The following is a 14,457-nucleotide window of genomic DNA, read 5'->3' as shown; positions in this document are numbered from 1 at the left end:
AAACATTGTAAACGCGCTACGCCTCGGATGGAACACCGTATCTCGTTAGGTAGACAAATTACTTGCGAGAGCACGGTCTAAACACGGATCAAAGATTAATGAAGATGGAAAAATCGGCGGATGCCTCGCTTTTCCAAATTCCAAATTTATTAACGCACCCTGAACTAACTATCCTTGGAAAAAGATAAGAAAGAAAACCGATTCCGATTTTTCCTCCCCTCGAAATATCCTCGTCGTCTCTTTTCATCTTCTCTAAAAAATACTATTCTCAAGCTTAAAATGATCCTCGAATCCCGATATCGATATTGATCGTAAACGTTCGTCTAAAAGAAAGATCTTTCTCCTCCTTTCAACGCCGAGTTGAATCGAATCCGAGTGCTCCGTTCCCCGATCCGTGACAAACGGAGGAAGCGGAGGGAGGGAGGGGTGGTCGAGCGGATCGCGGTTGGCAAGGAGCGGGAGGATCCGGTGGAAGAGGAACGACACGGCGATCGTTAGGAGAAACGTGGTGGTGGAGGACGATTTACAGGAACGAGGAACAATCTCTGGGCGCAAGGTAACTCGCGGTGTACACACCGTGCTTGTGTAGTATCCCGTGCATAGGCAGGGGGTGTATCCGCCACCAGCGGTACGGTTGTTCGTAGGCGTGTGTTTGTTTTCCTCTGTCGGGTGGAGGCGATGGAGAAGACGAGTGGTTGCCGCGGGCGGGTGGCCGTTTCCCGGGCAAGTAGCCGGAGTGGATGGATAACTTGGCCATTGTGACGAGCGATGGCCTCCAGCAAGAGTAAATGATTGCCAGGGAAGCGGATACGAGGTGGAGAGAGGGTGCCTGCGGGTCTTTGTTGTTTCGAATAACCGAAGGGTTCTTCGATGGGCCCCGTCGAAGAACCACCTCCCATAATGCTCCCCCTCCTCGTCCCGCTCCCGATCGAAAACCGTGATCCGTCTTCCTTGTCTTTGTCTCCCCCCCACGCCATTTCGACCGCGCTCTCTTTACCCGCTATTATCGGTAATTAGAAGTGGCCCCTCTTCCCTCTCTCTCTCGTCGGGCCACGCGACCATTTCACAAGCCGCCACGCGATCGGTAACTACTTCGTTAATTCGACGGAGGGAGGAATTTCTCCGTTCGATTATCTCTGGGTCCGAGGTTGAGAGCCCCCCCCTCCCCGTTAATTGGAGAGGTGATTTGTTCGCCTCGATCCGGCCGAGGAAACGGCGATTGTTTCTCGGATGAAAGCTGGAGGGAGGGGGGAAGGAGATGGGGTGAAAATCGATTTTATGATTTACAGAAATTACAGTTATTTTTGTTTTGGATGTGATGTAATTTTGGTAATAAAGATTTGGATGAAATTGATCGAATTTTCTGAAGTTGCAAAGAGTCTCGTTTGCGGTTGGTCTTTTTTTGAATATTTCATAAGCCGACGTGATTCTTTCCGCTCGAAAGGATTTGGTACAAAGGTTGAACCGAGTAGATAGGTTACGTATGTATTAGTCATGAAATTTTGTTTCCAAAGGAACCAAGTTAATATTTGAGATTGAACCTCCTCTCTGACGGGAATTCTTGATTGTCTAAAAGTTTGTGCAAACTCTTTTCATCCTTGCGATTTCCCGTGTAACGAGACAGGAAGGATATATCGTTTCGATCTCCTCGTCTCGGAAAATTAGACCGATAATTCCTCCCCTCGCGAATTCTTTCAGAATTACCCCGGATTAGGGGTAGTCGTCGCCTTAAAAAAAACGAAGACAATCTTCCTCGTCTTGAATTCCTCCCTTAAACAGAAACAATATTTTATTTATCCCTTGCTCCAAAACTTGCAACAATTTTTCTCTCGAGAAAAACAAGCATTTATTTATTCATTTGTATATAATTCGATACGAGGATCCTTTAATCCTTTTCAAAAATCTTTTAAAAAAAAAAATATCCTTGTTCAAACACACTTCGTTCTTTATTGTCCCTCCTTTATTGTCCAAAGATTTCTTCGGAGCAAGATATTATTTCGAAAGAGGAGTGGCGCAATATTCGAAAAACACGAGCGAGATTTTTCGGGCACTCGCGGTTCCGAATCGCGAATCGCATTACGCCACACTCCACTCTTCCATCCGGGCGGGGATACGCTCGATGTGTTATGTTATCGGGATAGCCGGGCGGGGCCGGAGCCGGGGCGCAAAAAGGGAGGAATATACTTTGAGCAGCGGCGCCCGAGTCTTTGATCAGGATCTATCAAAAGGATTGGTTGCTCCATTGTGGCCCGCGTTCCGCATCGGTATTACTTGCCATTGCGATCAGAAACGCGTTTCCCTGGCTACGAATATTAACGTTCCGCGGGATGCAGCGGCCCGGTCACAATGCGCCAGCCAATCTCTCTGATAGTAGCTAGGAGGAACCTTCTCCGTCTCGCTCTCCCTTTCTCTTTCTCTCCCTCACACACCGCCGATCCGATATCAGGCTAACTAGTTATCGGGGCCGCGAGGTTTAAGGCAGAAAAGCCGCGGGCCGGATGCCCCTACTTTCGACTCTCCCCTCCCACTCTTGTCGACGCGAGACGACAAGTCAAAGCGGAAAAAAATTCCAAAGTGTTCCCTCTCCCTCCTCTCCCATCTTCTCTGCCCTCTGCTGCACCCTTAATAGGCCTGCTCCTAATAGCCGTCTCGGATGCACTTATCGCGATTGCGTTGCAACGGTTGCAGCATCGCGCGGATACCGCATGCTTCCGGTCGATATTTTTTTTCTTCTCTCTCTCTCTCCCTCTCTTCTTCTTCCTCCTCCTCGCCCTTTCCTTTCCCCGTTATCCACCGTTTCATAGCCGGGCCGGTCGAGAGAGAAATCGTTTGTCCGAGGATACGTTCGATAGGGAGGGATTTGAAGAAAAGAGAGAGAGAGAAAGGGAAGATGATGCACACAGGGTGGTGACCCGGAAGGCGTACACCCTAGAGAACAAACGGGGGGAAGGGAAAGGTAGGAGGTGGGCCGATGTTCATCCAAAAAATCGCGGATACCACGGTAACGCCGGCCGTACAAAAGGAGGAAAAGGGGCAAAGGGAAGGGAAAACGGGAAGGAACGATGAGTGTGGTAAAAAAAAAAAAAAAGAAAGAAAGAAAATAAAAGGAGAAAAGGAAGAAAGAAAAAAAGGGAAGCGACGGGAGAGAGGTCCTCTCCCTTCCTTTCCCTCTCTCTCTTTCTCTCTCTCTCTGTGTCGTCCCTTTTCCCTCTTTTCGTCGCTGCTCTCTGTCGGCCGGTGTAAAGAGCGTGGAAATGCGGCGCAGATGGGAATGCGGATTGTGCGAGAGAAGGTGGAGCAAGAATCGAAACTCGGGGACTTTGAGATCCAGTCGATAAAGCTATTAGCATTTAGACGAGCTGTCGCCGGCGTCGTTCACCAGCCCGCTCCCTCTCTCCCTCCCCCTCCCTCTTCGCCTCCTCCTCCGCGTGCTCGCCCCCCTACTTCCCTCGTGCACTCGCTTCTCCGCCCTTTTTTCCGCGTCGTCCTCTTTCCCTTCCTTCCACTTTCCAACCGTGGTGAAGCTCCGCCGCTGAAATGCATACCGATGTATCACCGTCCCACCACCTTCGCGCATTCCACCCTCGAAATTTGCACGTGTGCACACTTGCACAGACCACTGCCTCTGCCTGCGCCTCTCTTCGCCGCGACTTCGACCTCCTCTCCCACCTCCTCCTCCTCCCTTTCCCCCTTTCTCCTCCGTCTCCTGCCACCCCTTCGAGGCCTCCCGCTCCCCTTCCCCCGAACACGACGCGACGCACCGGTGGAACAGGACGCGCATACGAGGAGCCACGCCACACCACCGTCGGCGACTCCACCACCTTCTATTAGCGTGGATCGTGGCGGCGGGTAAATGGCGGAAAGAGCGGAGAGGAGAGAGCGAGAGAGCGGAGTGGAGAAGAAGGGAGAAGAGGAAGAGGTGAGGAGAGGAGAGATGGTTTAACGCAGCGACCACCCTTCGCGGAAAGGTGGCCGGTGAGTTACGGTGGCACGGCCGACTCGGGGTCCGCGCGCATACAACGACCGCGCGAGTTGGAACGGGGGAAGAGTACGCACACTTATAACGGGGGTGGAAAGCCGGCGGTCCATCTCCGCTCCACGGAAGATACTTATTAAAGGCATCTCTCCCCGCAAGCAGCGACCGGTTGCCGTGGAAACCTGACTCGACCACGCGTGTATACGTGCACAAAACGCCCCCGCCCGCGTGCGAACGTGTGCGCGCGATATGACGCGACCGTGTGCCTAGACACGTGGAGGAGGCCTGTCGTGTGTGTGCGTGTGTGTGATGGGGGAGGAACGAGGAAGGAAAGGGGAGGGAGGAGGACGAGGCGAGTATACGCGCGAGTAGCCGTGTGTGATTCTACGCGTACGTGTTCGGGGGGTAAGGATGTCTGAGTGTACCGCGGCGTTTCATCGCCGAGGTAGGGGTGAAACAACCCTCTAATAGCCGGGGCGGCGCCTATACCCAACCCTAATAGCCCTATCTCGCCCTCGTCTCTCTCGCTTCGCTTCCTCCCCGAGCGTCCTCGTCTTTTCCTCTTCCTCTTCCTCTTCTTATCCTTCTTCCTTTTCCTCTTCCTCTTCCTTCCACCAACATTCGCGATTGTTCCTCCTCCTCAAAGATCCGGAGATGTTCCTGATCCTTCGGAAAAGGAGGAAAGGGTTCCTCCGCCTTCGTTTCTTCCTCCGTCCATCCTCCTTCCTCCACCCTTCCCCTACCTTTCCCACCCCTCCTCGGCTGCACGCCGTTTGTTTATTCGATGCCTTTTCACTCTCTATTAGTCTCCCGCGCTCCTACATTTTCTGATTAGCCGGATGTCGCGCGTATACGCGCTTTACCAGCTACCGCACCCGATTCCGCGCGCCGGCTTTTCTTTGAACCGGAGGCAACCAGAGCCATCCGATCGATCGCGCCACCCCCTCGCACACCCTCACTCGCGCCAACGCCACCCCGCCAACCACTCACCCCTTCTCCTTCTTTCGCTCTGTCCATCCCGCTCCATCCCCACGTCCCTCCGTCTCCTGTGTCCCTCCCTCCCTCTCTCTTTATTCTCTCTCTGCTCTGCACCTCTATCCCGTCACGCGGTGTGCGGAGGCGTGTGTGCGGAGCGGTTTTTGCGAGCGCGCGCGTTCAACGATTCGCGTTTTCGTTTCCGCAATGAAACGATCCTTTGGCAACGGTCAACCGCGCTCCAACGGACAGAGAATGGAGAGAACGGCCGCCTGTTCGCCAGCCAGGGCTTTCCACCGATTTCTTTATCTCGCCGCGCCCGCTCTCTATTTCTCTCTCTGTTTTCCCCGGGAAAGAAGGAAAATTTGATCGCCCGGCCTTTTAACGGACCGCGCCACGACAAGATGCGTTTACGCTCGCTCTTTTACACGTTATGTATTTTTTTTTTTTTCTTCTTTTCCTATGCTTTTCTTTTTGAACGGGGCGAGTGATCGTTCAAAAGATCCAGTCTTTCAAGATCGTGGAAAAAGAAAGAAAAAGAACAGGAAAGATGATGATGATGAGAATGCGTTCAGAGTATCTCTTTCTTTACATATTTCTGTTTTTGCGAAATTTCATTTTTTTTTCTGTTTAAATAATCATCGTGTCATTTATTCTTGATACTAACAAGGGTTAAGAGTTAAATTTCGTTCCCTTTCGTTGGGCTATATATTTTTCCTTCCCCTTCGTGTTTCTCGTTCTCTCCGCTTTCGAAAGGGGGAAAGATTTGGAAATTTTTTTTTTTTTTGCTTACGAGGAGTCTCGTAAGGGTGAGATCACTTAGCTAATTCGTCTGTGTAATACAGGCTCTCTTTGTGTACGGTACGGGTTTCGAGATTATCTTTTTTTCGTGTATGGGAGAATGAAAGTCGACTTACTTTTCACAACAAGAAGGCCAGATAACATTCGCGTGAACTCAACCATGCGACAAATAACGCAGTCATAAACCACCCCTTTCGCAGATACGATCAAGGGAAGCTCGAAGGGGTATTGTGCGGAGGGACACCGGAAGGGAGGCGGTTCTAACTTCGTCAGAACATTCTTTTCATGCCAGAGTGGCTTCAATGCACAATCGATCTATTCAACTCCTCCATTAATTACCATCTTATTTATCCTATTAAACTGTTGTCGAGCAAAACGTTTCGCCGCTTGGAAATTTTCATCCTCTCCCCCTTCCTCAGGATTTAAAACACAACGAAATATCAGTATCAAGATAAACAGAAAAATTTTTCTCGTACGTATCGATCCTACATATCATCCAAAACGTGAATGAAAATCGTCGGGGAAATTTTATTCCCAATTACAAATATCAGATACAATACAGATATTAATTCCCTAGCCTGTTTATAGAAATCGTGGATTTCTTTAGACCAATCTTGCCTAATCATCTTCCAAAAACCTGTTCAACACCGATCTCGAGGCGTGTTGATTAATCTTAGCGATCGATGGATGGGAGTCGAGCTCGATTTAGCGTCAGCGCAACGTTGGAATTTCCCGAATCGAGTAGGGGAGGGGAGGGAGGAGTTGCTGCAGAGAAAATCGAACGAGTAGGCGTCGGGATGACGATTCGCCGGAGCGCTCTTGCACCTTTCTCCTCCGCGTTTTTTCACGTGCGGTTTCATTTAGCCGGGCGGCAATATCTACCCGGAGACCCGGGTCGTAGTACCTCAGCCTATCCCTCTCCCCTCTCCCTCTCCCTCCCTCTTTTTTCCTCTCTCCTCTCCTTTCCTCTCCAGCTCTCTTCCTCCTCCTTCCTCCTCCATCCACCCTCTTCGTCCCGCTCTTTCTTTCTTTCGCGCGCGTAATCATCGCGAGCGCGCGCAAGACACCCATTTCCAGCCTAGCAAAGAAACTTGCATCCCCATCCTTTCAAGCCTGTCCCTTCTATCTCGCCTCGGTTTCGTCGCGAGCGCGCTCGGTTTGCCAGAAAACGGGGCGAATACCGAAACTCCGTGGACCGTGTGTTTCCCTTCTTTTTTTTTTTTTTTTTCCCCCGCCTTTGCTTGTGTGCATAAGCCCGCACACGCGCGCGCTTACGTACACGCCGCGTTCAAAAGTTTTACGCGAGCGGTTCGCGGGATTAATGTGGAGAGCGGGCGCCATCGCTTGAGCCGACGCGGGATAAAGAGAGACGAGAATGGCTTGACCGAAATGGAAACGATACTTGGGGGAGTTGTCGCGCGGGTTATCGCGTCGATGAATCGCCGCCACTGGACGTCCATGCTTGTTATACGTTGCCAAAGTGATTTTTTTTTGTGGGATTTTTTTTTTCTTTTCTCTTTTTTTCTTTTTTTTTTTGGTTTAGCCAGTCGAGGAATATCGCCGTATCAATTGTTTTCGATCATTTCGTTTGCCTGATCGAAATTAGGCGACGAGGATTCTTGTTGCGGGAAAAGTGGATGGGTTATTGGGAAAAGGTTTTTTGTCGTATTTTTCGTGGAAGCGAATTAATAATCGTGGTAATACAGGGAAAGTTTATATTTTTGATCGTGCAATCGCCATGTCTGAAGTGGAATAAAAACGGATGATGCGCTGATTGCGTCCTCTCGGCTGCATCCAATTTTGAATCCAATTTTTCTTCACTAGGCGTAGATCGAAATATTTCTGTACTTTTTGTTTCGTTCTTTTTTTCACAGGTGGAAAAATTTCACCTACTGTCCCCTATTTGACAATAATTTAAAATTTAACGACGTGCGATCGTTTGTGACCGAAAGAAAGTTACGGTTTTCGTCTTACTTTAACTCCTAAAATTTTCACTATATATCCAATATAGTTAAGTAGAAAGTTACATTAAAGTCGACATGGCTGTTCAGAGTTTATGGACTGGTAGAAATTTCTCAAATTAAGAGATCAATTAACTTTAATGTTCCCCCGAGACCTCTTAGGACTCCGCTAGTTTTTCACGCCGCATTACGTGCAGATCCGATCGATAAAGTGTATCGGCCCAAACTTATTTACCGACCTCCACTTCCGACACGTGATTAAACACATTTCCATTAAACACGCGATTTAATCATCACAATCGTCGTCGATCTCTCTGCTCCTCCGTTTCCTCGTGTGTGTATGTGTGTATATTTTCTCTTTACATACCTTAGAAAAAAAAGAAGCTTGTACGAGTTAATATCCGAGTTAATATCTAAAATATTCCATTACTTAACATTTTAAAAAGAAATAAACGTAATCTGCGTGAGAAATGTGCGTGAATTTGAAGCTTGTACGGGAATTTGACAAAAATTGCAACAAACTTGTTGCAAAAATTTGTCGCTCGGTTTGTACATGGAGGAGACACGCATTTCGACAGGGGTGTGCGTGTAAGCTTTAAGTCTCGAGGGTCGAAACTACTCGACTTTTCGTGAGCTCTGATGGGCAAACGCCCGGTCCGAGGAATTTTTCCGGCTTCCTTCCGGCCCGGCTGAAGAACCGTAGGAAATACATCTGGAAAATGTGCGCGGAAAAAGACAATGGCGGCCGAGGATGTATAGGAACTTCACGGTCCTCGCGACTCTGAAGGGAGTTAAGTCGGTGGGAATAATTTTCGTGGTAATTTAACTCTTTCTCTTTAACTCGTCTCTCTATTGTCTCTCTTTCTATCATTGGGAATTAATTTTCTCGATCGACCCTTGCGATATCTCCTGGAAATTGAAACAAATCCAAAGCGTCCCATTTTGTTATCATTATTATTAGAAATTCCGGAAATTAGTACCAATATCGTTTAAAAAATATCGTTCGATTCATAAAATATGTTTCAAGAGTTTCCTGTGTAGATAATTATTCCTCTCGCTAATTTATTCGAATAATATTCGATATCGAGAAATAAGGAGAGAAGAAGGAAAAAGAAGGGAAGAAAAAAAAAAAGGTAATACACTCACAGCTACACAAAGAGTTAAAAGGAAATTTCGCGTTCGAATCAGATACGATTCGAAATACCGCGAGAATTCTTCGCGTTGCTTTTATTCGCCGCGTTTTTATTGGTTTTGTGAAATGCACGCGTTCTATTATGGATACAGCGTAATGTTTCCTCTTCTCGCGAAACGAATATCAAAGATTGAGTTTTTCGAAAAACCGACGCTCCGCTATGTATTCGTTTCTTCCGCTCTTTTCCCCTCCGCTCCTTTTTTTTTTTTTTCCTTTCAAGTTCCTTTCTCTTCCCTATTTTTCTTTCTTCCTTTTTTTTTCTTTTTCTTTTTTTTTTTTTTTTTTTTTTTTTTTTTTATATTTCGTTCGAGTCCCTGCATAGGAAGGATTTTTCTCTCCGCGCGCACACACGCGCACGCACACGCACGCACGCACGCAACATCGAAACTTTTTTAATTAATCGCGAGATGTATTCACAGCGAGATCGCGAATAATTATTGTTCATTTATAATGTTGGATAAGGAGGATGCGTGTTGCCGTTTTTAAATGAAATCGAACATTTTGATGGATCGACTCGCTTTTGTACAAAATGATATCCCCTGTTCGTAAAATGTCCGACAATTTTTGCTCCTTTTGTATTAATATTATATTTATGCGGGGGTGTATGGTAACGAACCGACGGTCGCCTATTTCGCGTGCGCCTGTATTGTTTATGTAATTGTACCGTCATAATCGCGGCTCGTCCGTGAATTTTTCGTTAAATTCGCTTTTTTCATCGAACGCACGGCGAATGTTCCCATTATTAAAATAATCATAATGCACCCGGCCGGCAAACAACTCCATTTGCATTGTTCATCCTTCCCTCCTCTCCCTCCTCTCCCTCGCAGGACGAAATAACGATACCTCTCTTTTTCACCTGATCGCTCATTCATCCCATAATTTTTGCTCGTCGAGGGAACGGGTGGGGGGATAATGAAGCCCTGATACGTGTATAACTCGACGTGTCCACCAATTATCAACCTGATATATCTGATCAGTCGAGTGTCGTAAGTGGCGTAAGTGAAGAGTATATATATTTTTTTTCTTCCTTTTTATCCAGGGAAGTGAAATCGATAACGAGAATATTGCTCCCTCAAGAAAAAAAAAATTAAATATTCGCGTGAAAAATTTTAGATGGAAATTAAATTGTTATTGAAGTTAAAGATAAAAATTGGAACGTTATCCCCGCGCTCGATCTTTATCATCGCTCTCTACGCGCGTCAAGAATTGTACTGTAATTATTAGGATTTCACGTAGGCGGTTTCGGGGAGAAAAAGCAAAGAGGGACGAGCAACCCTTAATTCTTGGCGTGCCGCCCCCGGCTATAGAGAACCGCCATATAACCCACCCTGGCTATTTACGGAAAGTTACCTAATTTGACCGGCACGATTGTCCTTAGGGAATACACTAGCCCTCGTCCATTAACACTACCCCTCCCTCCTCTCCCCCATTCTCTGCCTCCCCGAAATTTAGATCGCGTCCCCCTTTGCGTCGACAGTCAAAACGTGAAAACGCCATTATTGACCGCAACATCTCGTCACTCCCCTCCCCCTCCCTTTATTATATCGCCCTGACGATTTTAATTTAGATCCACGGGACCGTGACCGCAAGATTAAAAGTTATCTCTTATCTGTTAGTCACCCCCCCCTTATCTGGTCTCTCGAACATGATTTCGTCGGCCGATAATATCATCGATATTCGATTATAACGAGGGATCGTTTCGACATTTTCTGAAAAATAATCGTTACGGAATAATATTCGAAAGTGGCGACTTTTTTGTATATTTTGTACTTTTATGTATATCAAGTCAGCTCAAAACGATCATTATATATCATCAAGAGATAGAGAAAAAATTCAAAATTATTGGATTCAGCTACAACCAAATGCAAAATGGTCCAATTCACTGAAAAAAAGGAAAAGAAATCGATCTTCCCTCCACTTTCGACCACGCTCGATACCACTGGGAAAAATTCGAAAGTTTTGCCTCCCCTTTTTTAATAACTTAAGCAAAACTTAACCGAGTCGATCGACCCCGTCGCCGTCCTCTTTAATTTTCCTCGAGCGGCCACGATGCCGTTTCGGATGGCGAGGAAGAGGAGATCTCTTTTCACGAGAGATCGAGCAGAACTCCTTCTTCGATCGGTCCTCGCGCCAAGATTTCGGCGAAAAGTAGCGCGCCCACGTCCCGGCCCGGACAACGAGACAAAAGGAGGGAGGAGGGAAAATGAGCCGCAAGCCTCCTTCTTTAATTCACTGTGATCACGGCGTCAAGTAATTAGTCAAGCTCACCTCTCGAGATTTAATGCAAGGTATTAAACCCAGCACGGCTTTCCTTCCAAACGGGGCGGCCGCCTTGTTCCGTCAGTTTACCTCCTGGTCTACCCATTATATCCCGCCCTTGTCCCATCCACTCCAGCACAGGTTTTAAGCTGTGCGACCGTCGTTAATCGCTCGTCGTTATCCAACCCTGCTGCGGAGAATATCTTCTGGCATTCTTCCTTTCTTTTGTTTCTTCCCTACTCTCTTTTCGTTACTTGGGGTATCGTGTCACTTTTGTTCCATCCTCCCATCGATCATGTTCGATCAGCAGAAGAAACGCACCTTTCTTCTCTTTAGAGAGGAGAGAAACATCGATACGGATCTGTTCATCGAATTTACAACACCTGTTTACACAAATTCGTCTCTCCTCTCGCTCTCGTTTCGCGCCGGTATATTATAATCTCCGATAAATTCAGAAACGAGCTTCATCAATTGCGATTTCAGGAAATTCCCGGGATAAGCGCAATTACACGTTTATAAACCACGGCTAAAAACATCGGACGACGAGTTGGCGATGGTCGAGGATCGATCCTCCCGGCCATCGATTCCAACGATCGATCTATCTTCCAGGTGCGGGCTCTCGGTTCGGAATCGAGCGAGCGAGAGAGAGAGAGATACACCGGTCGGCGCACGGTCTAATTACTCGGTAAAGCAGATTCGCGTTTCGAGGCGAATAAAGGCCAGGCCCCGAACGATAATACAAATCGGCCGTGGAAAAACGGAAAAGGAGGCTGCGATCATTGTTGCGGCCCACGTTAAGAGTATAAATTTCACAGCAGGTCGGCGACCGATTCCGGTGTCCATCGCGGAGAAAGAGGCTTCGTAAATAGAGGCAACGTGCGCTCGCTTGTTGTACAAGGTATAAGGATGGAGGGGAAAAAAAAAAGGAAAAAAAGGAGGGACGCAGGGCACGTTGCAAGAGGATGGCCGCCGCAACATTCGTGGTCGAGACTCACGCAGTTCGCGGATGAGCGAGTTGTGCCGCGGTATAATGGGGACCCCCCGTGGCAGCTTACCTGCATCATCGACTAATCACGCCGGATAATAGGGAACAATGGCGCCCCCGTGAAAAGTGAAGCATATCCACCACTTACCTCGCCCTGCTCCTCCACGGTCCGCCCATCTCTGTCCTCCTCCGTCGAGTCTTATTCCGTTTGTTTGTTTCGCTCTTTCGTTTCCCTCTTCTCTCCCTTTCTCTCTCTCTATCTCTCCTCTCGTCTCGTTTAGAATCTCTCGTCTATCCCTGTTCGTCGCTCGACGGAAGGAGGAAGAGAGGATGTGTATAATCCTCTTACGCATCGGGCACAAAGTAAAATGCGGACAACACAAGGACCGCCCGGCCCGTCGTGTTTCGGTGCGGCACAGAAAGAGTGATTTTTCTTCTTTTTCTCTTTTTTCCGTGGATATAATCGAGACGAGCGGAGTCTGGTTAGCTTTTCCCTCTTTTTTTAACTTCCTCTCGACAACGTTCTTTCTTTGGATACCGATTCATCGTTATTAAAAAAAAAGAAGAAAAAATCTCGCCCCACTTGTACCAATCGCATCGATCCGAAATAACGGATCCCCGTGTTATTATGGGAGCTATTACGAGTTTAGCACGATTGGGACGTATGAATGTGCAACGTCTCGATATAACCTCGTTACATTGAAACTGGAGCCGCGTCTCTGCCTCGTTTCTCCGGGGATTGGTCAACGGTTTCTCGTTACTTCGAGGGGAGGGGGAGGTTGAGAAGCAGGTTGAGAGAGACACGTGATATCGCGCAACGCTTTGTCTCTTTGCTTGTCACCCAGGTCCACGCGGAAGGAGGCGCGTTTGACCCTTTTTTTCCTTTTTTTTTTCAGGGGACCGCTTTCCTTCCTTCAGCCGGTGTAATCATTCTCTCCTACTACTTTTCGTCGGCAAACTTCGTGGCGCCCTTTCACGCGGCCGGCCGAATCCCCGCATCGCTTCTCTGCCCTTCCGGGTGGATCCGCGGCGAGGACCGGCCCATTATGCCGCGCAACGCGTCACGTTTTGTTAATGTCGGGGATGAAAGGGTCGTTAAAGGAGCCCTCAGGACTCGTTAGCCGATTCCTTCGTGGAAGGGAGGACGGTGCCGAGATTCGAAACGATTTCCATTTCCTTTATCGCGCGAATTACGTCCAGAGATGTTTCTTTCTTTCTTTCTTTTTTTTTCCACTTGCGAGGAAAATTGTTGCACGATGGAACGGAGGATGTTTGGTTTCAGGACAGATCGCGACACAAGTATCTGTAGGTTAATTCTCGCGGTGGCGAGAAGAAATTGATCGATACGGTTCGGCCGACCGTTTGATTCTATTTGACGAATATTTATCTCGATGATCTTAACAACCAATATCTCTGCAAAGGTAGGAGCTACGAGATTTTTTCGTATTTTATCAACAGATCTAACTAAACGTTATTTAAAAAAAAAAAAAAGGAAAGAATCGGCTATCTCTTTGATCATCGGAGTATCGATATCGCGAAATCACTCCACCTCCCCCTCCCAAATATATACCCTCTCCAAGAGATCGAGAAGAGAGAAATCGTTGATAAAGTCGGTATCGCGGCCGGTCCACTCTTAATTTCCGTCACTGGAGCGTATTTAAACCGACGACGAGAGAACCTCCCCCTGCTCTCTTCGGGTTATTTGCACGCGCGAATACGCGGCTCTGATACACCGACGCGCATAATGCATGTGGTTATGAGGGAACGAGAACTTCGAGAGAGAGAGAGAAAGAGAGGGAGGGAGGAGAGGGAGGGAGTCACGGCGAAGAAAAAGAGGGAGTTAACGGATAGAGGTAACTAGAGGGTTGAAGGCGGTGGAAGGGAGAGAAGCAGTAGATTAGGTGGGTACATCGCGCGACTGCGGCGAGGACGTTGGTATAGAATAGCAGAATATAGGTGCACGGCAACTACTATCGGTGTGGCGCACCGGTTAGGGACACGAGAGAGCGAGGAAGAGGGAGCAGGAGAGGCAAGCTAAAATGGGCGGGCGGACAGAGAGGGAGAGAGAGAGGGAGAGAGAGGGGGGAAGGGGGGTATGGCTGACGAACGCGCGCGTTCGCGAGGACAGGGGGGTGGCGCGGGGCGGAAAGGACAGGGGGGGCAGCAGCACACGGGGTAGTAGCAGAGAGTACCAGTGAACGGGGTGTCGAGGGGGAGGGGGTAGGCTATAAAGGCTAATTGGTTAAAAGCTCACCGCTGGCTGCAGGCTTAAATCAAGATCTTGGAGTGTTATAATGGATAAGTAACA

Source organism: Apis cerana, linkage group LG15 (assembly GCF_029169275.1).
Source record: "Apis cerana isolate GH-2021 linkage group LG15, AcerK_1.0, whole genome shotgun sequence".
In the NCBI taxonomy this organism is placed as follows: Eukaryota; Metazoa; Arthropoda; class Insecta; order Hymenoptera; family Apidae; genus Apis; species Apis cerana.
This window is presented reverse-complemented; position numbering follows the sequence as displayed.